The following is a 289-nucleotide window of genomic DNA, read 5'->3' on the forward strand; positions in this document are numbered from 1 at the left end:
ACTAAATCTATCAGCATTGTAGCTAATTAATAAGTAATTACTTAATAAGTATTATTTGATGACTCCAACACTGAAGTTTAGTGAAGGAGCTTTAATAGAGATGGTTTTTCTTTCAACTGATCTTTTGTGCAAGGGTTGCTACAGCAAGCAAAAGCTCACAAAAGATTTGTCAGTTGTGTTATGCCAGATGCCTTTTAGCACAACCTGGACTCAAACCTGAAGCCTCAGGATTAGGAGACGGCAGCACTGACTCTGAGCCACCACAGCCCTCAGGAGTGCAGATCAGTAC

This window comes from Austrofundulus limnaeus, unplaced genomic scaffold (genome assembly GCF_001266775.1).
Source record: "Austrofundulus limnaeus strain Quisiro unplaced genomic scaffold, Austrofundulus_limnaeus-1.0 Scaffold3697, whole genome shotgun sequence".
NCBI classification, from domain to species: Eukaryota; Metazoa; Chordata; class Actinopteri; order Cyprinodontiformes; family Rivulidae; genus Austrofundulus; species Austrofundulus limnaeus.